We start from the raw sequence: 12,915 nt of genomic DNA, 5'->3' as shown, positions 1-12,915 counted from the left end.
TCTCCAGCCAGGTTCTGTCCAGGTTCTCCAGCCAGGTTCAGTCACCAGGTTCTAGTCAGGTTCTCTTGCCATGTTCTATCCAGGGTCTGTAGCCAGGTTCTGTCTCTAGTTTCTTCAGCCAGGTTCTCTCGCCAGGTTCTGTCTCTAGGTTCTGTGGCCAGTTTCTGTCCAGGATCTTTTGCCATGTTCTCTCCAGCGAAGTTCTTCTGTCTCTAGGTTCTGTGTAGGTTCTGTCTTCTAAGTTCTGTCTTCTAAGTTCTGTGTTCTAAGTTCTGTGATCTAAGTTCTGTGTCTTGCTGTCTTGTTACATCTGTATTTATACAAGTTGATTCAATCCTATCAATCTCTACTACAAAGGTTAGGGCGTTTCTTATCTCCATTCCAGGGAGTAAAGATTATGTAGCTTAAGCATGATTGTTCATAGTTAAAGTGATTAATTACCTGCCTGGCACTTAGTTGAGGGGTTTTATTCCCTCCCTAACTTCAGGGGAAAATCCCTACCTGGGGAAACAACCTTTCTCAGAGAGGAGACCTTGGTTAAAACACATAGTGCCAAGAAGGTGAGCAAACATTTTAAGAACAGTATGCGATATATGCCAGGTCCCTTGAAACAGCAAGGATGGACCGGCTCCCGGCACATACATTTGGATAAAGAAGTAGACTAATAGTTTGATATTTACCACAAAATAACAGAATTCTTATTTGTTCTGATTATGAAGGATAAATTGCTGTGTTTGTGCAAATGCCTGATTGCCATAAATTCTGATATACAGTGGAGCCTTGACTTACGAGTTTAATTCGTTCCGTGACAGAGCTCGTAACTCAAATTACTCGTATCTGAAATCAATTTTCACCATTACAATGACACGTGATGCTGGGCTAACGTTTTGGCGTTCACTGTGACGTTCGCTGCGTCAACTAGCGGTGGGGTATCTGAAGCTGGCTCATAACCTGAATTTTAGCTCGCAACTCAAAGCAAAAAATTGGCCAAGAGACGGCTCGTATCTCAAAAAACTCGTTAGTCGGGACACTCGTAAGTCAAGGCCCCACTGTATTTGAAATGAATGAAGGGATGTGCTAAAATTATCCAATTCATCTAACAAAGCAAAAAAGAGGTTTTCAAACAACTATTTAGATTATAGTCTTGCAAAATGGCAACATAATGGAAGTTAGTCAACTAGTAATATCTCAAAGACAACTGGATGATGTTTCAGGCAAGTAATTCAAGATCGCATTAGGTCAGTGATGGCGAACCTTTTGAGCTTGGCGTGTCAGTGTTTTGAAAAACCCTAACTTAACTCTGGTGCTATGTCACGTATAGAAATTTTTTGATATTTGCAACCATAGTAAAACAAAGACTTATATTTTTGATATTTATTTTATATATTTAAATGCCATTTAACAAAGAAAATCAACCAATAAAATGAGTTCACGTGTCACCTCTGACACGCGTGTCATAGGTTCACCATCACTGCATTAGGTTCTTATTTATTAACTAGAGGCCCGGTGCATGAAATTCCTGCACAGGTAGGGTCCCTAGGTCTGGCTGGCGATCAGGGCCAATCTGTGGGGCAACCAGCGGGGCAATCGAGGGGCCCCGCTGGCACCCTTGGCTGGCCTGGGGCCTGTGGGCTTGGGGTAGCTCCTGCATTGAGTGTCTGCCCTCTGGTGGTCAGTACACACCATAGCGACTGGTCGTTCTACCAATCGTTCCACCATTCAGTCGATTTGCATATTAGCCTTTTATTACTAGTATACAGGATTTTTTAAAGAATTTAAAGCAAACTGGAGATTAAATTACCCATTACTTAACTATGATAATATATTCCAATAAGCATGAACTTCCTACAGATAATAACATACTACTACGTTATTATACATACTAACATAATATGTATCATTCCTAATAAAGTAATATTTCAAAAATGGAGTTAAATAGAAAATTATAATATTTAAAAGATAGAATAAAACCTATTTCTGGATGTAAACATGAAGAATAAGCATACTAGCCAATTCTGTATAAATATTACGATGATTATAAATCCTTGAGAATTGTCTATGAAAATTTAGTGGATTTAATTATTTTTAGAGCAAATAAATGCCTTAGTAAGGGAACTTACAACTTTCCTACTGGTTCAATGCAAAAACTTAACTGGTCTCCTTGACTTCAATTTCATAACATCTGGTCACTCTTCACCCAGCTAAGAAAAAATTCTCTTTAAAACTGCAAGAATTGTCTGTAATTCCCCTCTTCACAGTCCTTCATTCCCCTGCTTAAATTTCCTTGGTGTTTTCCATCACGTTTAGCTTGGACTCCAACTTACAAAATATGGCCCCTGCTTCTTTCTCTACCCAGGGCATTGACATTAGTCTGATCAGATAACAGTATTAGTAGTTTCCAACATTTGCCATCCTTTATCAACCTCTGTTCCTTACTGGAACTGTTCCCATGATTCACTGCCTGGCAGTTCTACCCTAGATCCTGTCTCTTTGGTGGCCTCGATTGTACTGCCGTCGCCCCTACCCCATACTTCTACAACAGTACTTCTACAACAGTACCTCTACAACAGTACCTCTACAACAGTACCTCTACAACAGCACCTCTACAACAGCACTTCTACAACAGCACTTCTACAACAGCACTTCTACAACAGCACCTCTACAACAGTACCTCTACAACAGTACCTCTACAACAGCACCTCTACAACAGCACTTCTACAACAGTACCTCTACAACAGTACCTCTACAACAGCACCTCTACAACAGCACTTCTACAACAGCACTTCTACAACAGCACTTCTACAACAGTACCTCTACAACAGTACCTCTACAACAGTACTTCTACAACAGTACTTCTACAACAGCACTTCTACAACAGTACTTCTATAACAGTACTTCTACAACAGTACCTCTACAACAGCACTTCTACAACAGTACCTCTACAACAGTACCTCTACAACAGTACCTATACAACAGCGCTTCTACAACAGTACCTCTACAACAGTACCTCTACAACAGTACCACTAGAACAGTACCTCTACAACAGTACCTCTACAACAGTACTTCTACAACAGTACCTCTACAACAGTACTTCTACAACAGTACCTCTACAACAGCACCTCTACAACAGTACCTCTACAACAGTACTTCTACAACAGTACCTCTACAACAGTACTTCTACAACAGTACCTCTACAACAGTACTTCTAAACAGTACTTCTACAACAGTACCTCTACAACAGTACCACTAGAACAGTACTTCTACAACAGTACCTCTACAACAGTACCTCTACAACAGTACCACTAGAACAGTACCACTACAACAGTACCTCTACAACAGTACCTCTACAACAGTACCACTAGAACAGTACCACTACAACAGTACCTCTACAACAGTACCTCTACAACAGTACCACTACAACAGTACCTCTACAACAGTACCTCTACAACAGTACCTCTACAACAGTACCACTACAACAGTACCTCTACAACAGTACTTCTACAACAGTACCTCTACAACAGTACTTCTACAACAGTACTTCTACAACAGTACCTCTACAACAGTACCTCTACAACAGTACCACTACAACAGTACCTCTACAACAGTACCTCTACAACAGTACTTCTACAACAGTACCACTACAACAGTACCTCTACAACAGTACCACTACAACAGCACCTCTACAACAGTACTTCTACAACAGTACCACTACAACAGTACCTCTACAACAGCACCACTACAACAGTACCTCTACAACAGCACCTCTACAACAGTACTTCTACAACAGTACCTCTACAACAGCACTTCTACAACAGTACCACTACAACAGTACCTCTACAACAGTACCTCTACAACAGCACTTCTACAACAGTACCACTACAACAGTACCTCTACAACAGTACCTCTACAACAGTACTTCTACAACAGTACCACTACAACAGTACCTCTACAACAGCACCACTACAACAGTACCTCTACAACAGCACCTCTACAACAGTACTTCTACAACAGTACCTCTACAACAGCACTTCTACAACAGTACCACTACAACAGTACCTCTACAACAGTACCTCTACAACAGCACTTCTACAACAGTACCACTACAACAGTACCTCTACAACAGTACCTCTACAACAGTACTTCTACAACAGTACCACTACAACAGTACCTCTACAACAGCACCACTACAACAGTACCTCTACAACAGCACCTCTACAACAGTACTTCTACAACAGTACCTCTACAACAGCACTTCTACAACAGTACTTCTACAACAGTACCACTACAACAGTACCTCTACAACAGTACTTCTACAACAGTACCACTACAACAGTACCTCTACAACAGCACCACTACAACAGTACCTCTACAACAGCACCTCTACAACAGTACTTCTACAACAGTACCTCTACAACAGCACTTCTACAACAGTACCACTAGAACAAAAACCACAAGACCCACTAAGTGACCACTGCCCAGGCCCTGGGCTAAGTGCTTTTCATATCCCTAATTTATTTTGGCAACAGAAGTATTACATAAAATAGGTGATGTCATTAAATCCGTTTTAGAGATGAGGAAATAAAGGTTTACAGGTTACACCGGCAATATGCAGTAGAGCTAAAATGGAAATCAATGCATTACGAACTCTAATTCTTATGTTCTACACTCTCCTAAGACCTGTGTACTGAGAATCACAATGTACTGTGATAATTAGCTTACCTTTCTTTTCTCTTCATTTGACTTCAAGATATTTGAAGTCGGGCATTACAATGTTCAGCTATACATTCCTAGCTACTAGCAAAGAACCTAGAATTTTAACTTGTAAGTGTTTAGTAAATAAATTGCAGTAACTTCTGGAGATATATATCTCAAAGTTCTAAATAAAAAGTCTTAAAACAGTTTCATTTTAACTAAAGGTCAAGCTGTACAAGAAAATAAGAATTACTTTTATATCAAGATTATGTCAGTTAAAATAGGTAAAACTTTATATCTACTTGTATACTACTTGAAGTTAAAAGATATTACTTGAAGTTAAAATATATTACTTGAAGTTAAAAGATATATTTTTTCAAAATCATTTTGGTTGAAGTTAAAGGATATTGTTTAACATTTTTCAAAAGACATTTACAGCCCTAGCTGGTTTTGCTCAGTGGATAGAGCATCGGCCTGCAGACTGAAGGGTCCCAGGTTCAATGCCAGTCAAGGCACATGCCTGGGTTGCGGGCTCAATCCCCAGTAGGGGGCGTGCAGGAAACATCGTTGATGTTTCTCTCTCTCCCTCTCCCTTCCTCTCTGAAATCAATAAAAATATATTTTAAAAAAACATTTATAAATGCTAAAAAAATAGATCCTTTAAAATGACAGCATAAAAATTTGCATGTGTAATGCTACCTGTTCTTCATTATAGTATTAGCATATTTTGAGGCTTCCTGAAGAGTCTCAAGTTTTAATTCATAAATCAATAACACATACCAATAAGACTAATGGCTCAGATAGAAATCTATACTCAATTTATGCTTGTAAAACCATTTTTTAGAATCTTGCCCTGACCGGTTTGGCTCAGTGGATAGAGCATCGGCCTGTGGTCTCCAGGGTCCCAGGTTCGATTCCGGTCAAGGACATGTACCTTCGTTGCGGGCACATACCCGGTGGGGGGTGTGCAGGAGGCAGCTGATCGGTGTTTCTAACTCTCTAGCCCTCTCCCTTCCTCTCTGTAGAATCTTGTGATTTGCAATACAGGTTGTAAATATAAAGAGTTAAAGTTTTGGTTTAAGAGGATGTTTGGGAAAATGGGAGAAAAAGAGAAATCGTCAATTATGGTAACATGAAAGTCAGGTTTACAAATGATGAGCTTAAAGGAATATACTTGCTGATCAGTCTCCAACCTATTTTCTACCTATATTCACACATACACAAAACTTAAAATTATTACTATTCATTATTTTACCTTGATTCACTATGAAGAATTTATACAAACTTTAATTTTATTTTGGTTTCAATGGGTTTTACTTTAAGAATTTTAATGTCTCTATTGATTTATATTGTTTACTATATTCTTGCAGTTAACCTCCTAGGAAATGACTCAAATAAAATCATGCATCCATATTTAAAATTGGCTCTTTAGAGATTATGACATTATGTGAAGGTACAGCTTTGGTCTGTTAATTTTTTAAATGAGTATTAAATATTTTTAAAGTTGAGAGGATTGCTTAATTTGTAGTATAACTTTCATGGATACCATTTTAATTTTGGATTTCAAGCAAGTGCATCATATGGGAAATCTGAGATGAATGCAATTTAAATAAAAGATTTTCTCTCTTGAAATGTTGCCATGTCTTAGATGTAGTGACATAAATACTAAAATATTTCATATTTGGAAAGATCATAACATTTGCAATACACTCACAATTACAGGCTAATAATATCTTCATTGAGGTATAATATAAACACAATTAAATTCCATTTTAATACATAGTTTATTGAATTTTGGCAACTTTTACAAAGTTACTTAATTAAAACCACATGGTAGATGTCCTTTGCCTCTGCAATGGAGCCCCTCCATAGACCCTATAACTTCTATCTCCTTTCTATCACGATAGTCTTTATTTTTTATACAATTTCATATAAAGGAATCATAGGGTATGTAACATTTAATGTTTGATTTCTTTCATTTAGCATAGTATTTTATTTTGTTTCTTTAAATATATTTTTATTGATATCAACGAGGAAGCGGGGAGGGAGGGAGGGAGGGAGGGAGGGAGGGAGGGAAGAAGGGAGGGAGGGAGGGAGGGAGGGAGAGAGAGAGAGAGGGGGAGAGAGAGAGAGAGAGAGAGAGAGAGAGAGAGAGAGAGAGAGAAACATCAATGATAAGAGAGAATCATGGATTGGCTGCCTCCTGCATGCCCGCAACTGGGGATTGAGCCCACAACCCGGGCATGTGCCCTGACCTGGAAGCAAATCGTGACCTCCTGGTTCATAGGTCTACACTCAACCACTGAGCAACACAGGCTGGGCCACTGAACATAGTATTTTAAAGACTTGTCCATGTCACTACTTTGTATAAATATTTCATTTATTTTTATTGTTGAGTAGTTTCACATAGACTGTATAGAGCATAATTTGTTTATTCGTGCTCCAATTGATATATTTATGAACTGTTTCCAGTTGGGGAGCTTCAAGAGTAATAGAATTATAAATGTTTGTGATTAAGACTTTTTCCGCAGTCTGTTTTCATTTCCTTTGTGTAAAAAAAGACAACTAGGAGTGGAGCTATCGGTCATATGGTAAATGTGGGATACATTTTATAAAATAAGCAATATTGTTTTCAAAGTCACTGTACCATTTTACATTGTCACTAATGATGTATGTGATTTCCAGTTATTCCAAATCCTCACCAGCACATGGCCTTTTCATTCTGTTTATTATTAGCCACTGCGGTAGATATGTAGTGGTATCTCATTTTTATATATATGACACATACGTGAAAGCATGCAATATTTACTACTACATTATTCTTTAAAAACTCCAAATTTCCAACAATATGCAAAGGAGTTTCAGAACCTGGTTAAAATTATTTTAGTATTAAAAATGATAATGAATATTATATAGAAATAAAAGTGTTTGCTTGATGTTATATAAAAATCATTAGAAGTTTATACAATCAAAGTTTATAATGATGTCAAATATCTATGCGGTTATATGAATATTGAACAAGAATTCCTTAATTTTTGTTATAGAGTCCAACTGGATTTAGAAGGGAAATTCATGACTTAAAAACTTGCTACTGGGAGAACTTCTTTAGTACTTAGATTCATTTTACAAATGGAAAGACTGAATAGATGCTTATAAGTCATTTTCTTAGAAACCCATTTTACACATAAGTCATCTAATTCCCACATGTTATTGCTTATAATAAATGACATGAGTAGTAATATCAAAAACAATGAGCTAACAAACATTTCTGGTAAGGGCCTGTGAATATTCTGTAAATATTTCCAGCTTTGTCAGCAATTGGTCTCTGTTTTTATTACTCATCTCTGACATCATAGTGTAAACTTGATGATATACCTTCCTTGGCTCAATCTCTAAAACACTGGTTACCTATCATCACCAATCTTATATTTGAACTGCAATGCTAATTAATAACTTCAAAACAGAAAGACTGCATAGAGCTTAAGCACTATGCATTCTATAGTAATGCTGTGCATTAACACTTATACATCACTATTTAAATTAAATTAGCTTGTATCGAAATTACTGTTTCTCAGTAACTGGGACTTGGTAGCTCACTATTAGGTCAGTTTGAAAGCTGATCATAATTTAGGTTTGATTTTTTTAAATCAGAATAATGCTAGGAATCATTCTTCAATTTGAAATTTTGACTTCTGTATTAGACAGGTGATATCCCCATACTAATAGTGGTTTAATTTAATACAGAACAAAGTAGAAAAAGAACAGAATCCTAATGCTGCTGATGTCTGCAAATTTTCATCACAAGTGTGCTGGCAATTTGAACATAAATGATGAGCCATTTGAGCACAAAATAAGGTGGTTAGCTACTAGATAAGTAGGTATTGAAGTAAGTGGAAGTTTCATCTTATGCATATTGTTTGAAAAGTAAGAGTTACAATACAAATGTCCCGGTAAAGATATCCCTGTGTAATTTTCCCCCAAAATTCACGAAATTGTTGTAAGTTTGAGTATTTTATATGTTAAAAGATACTTTTTTCTTTTCTTTGAAGCTTCAATTATTTTGTAGTCTTTATTGTTGAGAATATAACAGATATCCCCTCCCTTCCCCACCATTCCACCCCTCCACCCAGTTCGTGTCCCACCCCAGGCCTTTTTTATCATGAAAACTCGGTTGGCATAATTTTGAGAAGTGGTATTTGATACTGCTAATCAATTTTATCAATTATTTAACTACTATAGTAATTACACTAATCAGGAAATATAAATGTGAGGTGAATATAAGATAACTTCAGAAACATTAATCTCTGATGAAAAGTCTTTGTGACTTTGAAAAACCCATCTTGTCTAGAATTCCCGCTCAGGCATCATGTCCCTTTGCTGAACTCCTGTTCGTCCTTCAAAATCTTGCTTCCATAGAACTTTCTCCAAGAAGCTTTCCTACTTCACTATCACCTCGGTAATAGTCACAGTGCTGGATATATCACCGAGCACCTCCAATTCTTAAATACCATTCACACGCATCTCTGCCAAAATGAATGGCTCAGAACATTTTATGAAGGAAACAAACCCAAAGTATATCCCTGAACTCTGTAGAAGAAACACTAAGTTAGGATGCCATAAAACTGACTAAAGTAGAATGGGGTCAACATGTGAAACAGAGACTAGAGACAGGGACAGAAGAATTACACTAGCGATTCCGTAATTATTTGTGTAACTCGGTATCAGGACTATACAAAGGGATGACATTTTAGGTAATATGATCAGAAGAGGGGGTGCTGAGATCTTCAAGTTGCAAAAGACATCTTTTCTCGCTCTGATTTCTAAGCCTGGAATGTCCCTTGTTTTACTTTAAAGCTCATTTAAAGTTGAATTTCTTTATCCACACAGGAAAAACTGCTGACAGTACATTTCGTGAGCTATGTGAGGACAAAGGCTACTTTGTATACTGTTTTATCCTCTAGATCTAGAAAAATGACCTGTGTATGATTGAAACTTTATGTCTGCTTGAAAGTGTAGCCAAAAATTTATATAAATGTTCAATTTCTAACAATTCTGCAAGAAGCACTAGTTTAGATTAGCATTTGACTGATGAAATACAGAAGATACCATTACTATAATTTTTCATTTTGCTCATTATTTGTGAAATTTACAAAGACCTATTATCATGCTAGAATGTTTCATCTCAACAGTAACATTAGACTGAAATTGGATCAAGACAAATGAAATACTTTTCTACTTTCTCATATATCAGCAAAAACTTCTCCTTATTTATGTGATACTTTTTAAATTGATCTCTTCAGTCTCAAGTATACAGAGAAACACTACAACCAAAGGTGCTCAAAAGAATAGTGATGGGAAATTTTCAGTATGAAAATACTACTGATATTAATTGAAGTAAAATCTGTGTGTAATGTTTTGCTTGCAAAAAGGATATGATACACAGATTTTTTAAATAAACAAATAACTAAATATTTAAATATTCACACATTTTATGCTACAGCATATTTTTAAAAGAATTAATTTACAAGTTGAAAGGCTATACACACAAAGGTCTCTCCCTGTGCAGCGACTCTACTGAAGCAAACATTAAAATAAATTAAGTAAAAATGGTCATAAAATTTAAATGTTAATTTTTATCACAAACAATGTTCTCACTTGTTGGAAACTCACTGAAAACTTTGGGGGGAGAAACAGTGATATTTATTCTTGAACAGAGTATTCTTGGTATCTCAATGCTGTGATGGAAATTTTTCAGTCGGAATTAAGTTTTTTACTGTTTTATTTCAGCCACTTTTTAAAATAACTGCTTCCACATAGTGTAGTTCCTAAATATTTATGAACAGTTTCATCTATGGATTGTAAGATTTCACATAAGTTGCAGCTCGTTGGAATCTGTAATAGAATATCATTATGAAATCTAAAATATATAGAACTATGTCTGCAACCTAACTACCATTTATCTGAAAAGTGCCTGGAAACATAAATCTAAGCTACTAAATAAAACAATTTGGAAGTAAACATAAAACCACATTTACAGTAACTGTCCCTTCAACTGGTGAACTAGCTTATGGCTACCATGTTTATTCTATTTACTATTTGGACTTAAAATTACACAAGATTTCTATCTCTTCACAAAATGGAGTACCAGTGAATGGATTTATCTTCATATTTAAACAACTAGTAAGTAAGACAAAATATCTGAAACACTCGTTTTCATTCACTGGAAATCAAGCAGTACAGGACAATCATTCCTGAGTGGAAACAAAGGAGGTGAGCCTTTAAATGCCTCAGGTCATTGTGGTGTCTGTTTTGTTTGTTTAATATATTTTTTATTGATTTCAAAGAGGAAGGGAGAGGGAGAGAGAGAAACATCAATGATGAGAGAGAATCATCAATTGGCTGCCTCCTGCATGCCCCCGACTGGGGATCGAGCCTGCAACCCAGGCATGTGCCCTGACCAGGAATAGAACCGTGACCTCCTGGTTCATAGGTCAACCCTCAACCTCTGAACCATGCCAGCATGGTGATCACTGTGATTTTTTTAAAAATATATTTTCTTGATTTTTTACAGAGAGGAAGGGAGAGGGATAGAGAGAAACATCGATGAGAGAGAAGCATCGATCGATCAGCTGCCTCCTGCACCCGCCCGACTGGGGATGTGCCTGCAACCAAGGTACATGCCCTTGACTGGAATCGAACCTGGGATGCTTCAGTCCCCAGGCTGACGCTCTATCCAGTGAGCCAAACCAGATAGGGCATCACTGTGATTTTGAGGCTGCATCAAAAGGACAGTAAGCCCAGGTGCATTTCAGGAACTTTCCAATATGAAGAGATTAAGCTGAGAATGTGGTGGGCTAGGCAGTAACGTTTAGGGGTGGTCTACTGGAGATGAGAGAACTCCCCAGAGTGCTCCAGAGCTTTGCTAAGGCTCCCTTGAGCCTTCAGGTGAATACTACTTACTGGTGAAGGAACTGTCCAAGGCTGGGGAAACAATAATCTGAAAGGAGCAGAGAGAAAAAGTCTCAAAATGCACATGAAGCTGGGAACAGTTTATGATCCCACCAGTCTGAGTGCGAAATCTTATAATTCAAGTGTCACAGAGTAGAGCACCAAGAAGGCAGTGCCTAGGAGTGAAGTGATCACTCCTAGACTAAATGCTGTTTTGTTCCTCCATAACAAAGCATAGAAATAAGCCTTGAAAAGTTCAAAATTTTTGCAAGTAAATTCCCATAACCAAGCTAAAACATCAATATTGGTGAATATCTAGCACCCAAAATGGTTAAATTCAGAATGTTGGGCATCCAATCAAAATATGAGCCATAAGGAGGAGCAAAATTAAATAGAAAGAAACACGAAACTACACAAATGACAGAATTTATAGATAAGGACATTAAGAGTTATGGTAATTGTAATCTATATGTTTAAGAAGGCAGAAAAAAGATGAAGCATATTAAGTAGAAATGTGGAAGACATTTTCAAAAAAAACTAGTCAAAACCCTAAAGATAAAAAATATAATGCTTGAGTTGAAAAATACACTGCACGGGATTAATATCAGATTAAACACTATAAAAGAAAAGCTTAATGAACTTGAAGATATAAAAAAAGTATGCAAAATGAAACCCAGAAAAAATCATGAATCCTACATAATGAGAGGAATATGCTAATTAGCCATTACACCCTGAAGCGTAACGACCAAGTGCATCAAGACCAGATCACGGATCAGCAGGAGGGTGGGCCAGGGAGGAACAAGCGGGCTGTGGAGAGCTACAGGAGGGGGCAGGGCAGCAAGCTATGAAGTGGGGAGGGGAAAGGGAGGTGAGGGAGCTACAGGAGGGCAGGACAGTGGGCGGATAGCTACAGGAGGGTGGGGCAGCAGGTGGAGAGCTACAGGAGGGCTGCAGTGACCTACTGACGCATGTATTCGTGCGCAGGGCTACTAGTTAAAAAATAAGAATAGAGCATTAGTAAGCCAAGGAACAATTTCAAGCAGTCTAATATACATACAGTTGGAATTTCTAGAAAGAAGAGAGGAGTAGGGTAAAATTTTGAGACATAATAGCCACAAGTTTTCCAAATTTGGTTGAAATTATAATTTTATGAATTTATGAAGTTTAATAAAACCCACACCAAAGAAAAAACATGAAGAAAACCACACCTACACACATCATAACCATACTGGCCAAAACCAATAATAAAGAGAACAAAACTTTTTAATGCATAGA

At 37.2% G+C, this 12,915-nt stretch overlaps 1 protein-coding gene across 1 annotated transcript in view; it reads right to left on the bottom strand.

The window, feature by feature from the left end:
* ATRNL1 (attractin like 1) overlaps positions 1-12,915 on the bottom strand; it is a gene marked incomplete at both ends in the record, with an annotated part of 457,232 nt that overhangs the window by 286,225 nt on the left and 158,092 nt on the right. The gene's annotated exons all lie outside the window — the stretch shown is intronic.

Source organism: Myotis nattereri (genome assembly GCF_964212035.1).
Source record: "Myotis nattereri genome assembly, chromosome: 13".
Taxonomy (NCBI): Eukaryota; Metazoa; Chordata; class Mammalia; order Chiroptera; family Vespertilionidae; genus Myotis; species Myotis nattereri.
Note: the sequence above shows the minus strand (reverse complement) of the source record. Positions and strands in the feature narration are given on the sequence as shown.